This window comes from Pyxicephalus adspersus, chromosome 1 (genome assembly GCF_032062135.1).
Source record: "Pyxicephalus adspersus chromosome 1, UCB_Pads_2.0, whole genome shotgun sequence".
NCBI lineage: Eukaryota > Metazoa > Chordata > Amphibia > Anura > Pyxicephalidae > Pyxicephalus > Pyxicephalus adspersus.
This window is the reverse complement of record NC_092858.1, coordinates 161,051,698-161,052,383: the sequence shown is the minus strand read 5'-3', so window position 1 is coordinate 161,052,383 and position 686 is coordinate 161,051,698.

Sequence of the window (686 nt, the reverse complement as noted above, 5' to 3'; positions counted from 1 at the left end):
CTCTCTATCTCCCTACTATTTTTCTCCTCTTTCCCTCCTTTCCTGTCTCTTTTTGTCTCTCTCAAGTATAATCCCTAAATAAATCCTGTAAACCACATATATCTAAAATATACAAAACTAAATACTATACAAGACTTTTAATACATTTACGTGCAATGATTGTGTACTTATGGCTTCTCTTTCACTTATACTCATATACATAAAAAACATTAAGAAATGACCAGACCTTTTCTAATAGTTCCCAGCATATACACACTCATTCTGTGTATTACCATCTTGCTGCATGATCCTGTTTTCTGCAACCTCCCACCTCTGCTGCAATGTGTGTAGGAAAATCTAGAAAGGAATCAGACAGGTTGCGGTTCTTGAAACCAACAAACTCATAGATGTGTATTTCTGCAGGCTGAGAATAAACGTCATTCAGAAGAATTGGTACTGATAACTACAGTGATATAACTAACATGGCAACAGTAAAATAAATATTTTGTTGAATGTGAATCAGAGCTACTTAGCTGGTAACCTGTGCCCCTTGGGACAGTAAAAAAAAATCAAAACTGTATAAAATAAATTGAAACCCTGATGTGATTTATTTAGCAATATCACTGTGTATCAAAAATAAATTTTAGATTTTTAAAAAAATAAAGGACCTTATTTCTGCCTGTTACATTTTATTGTTGTTGCCTTCC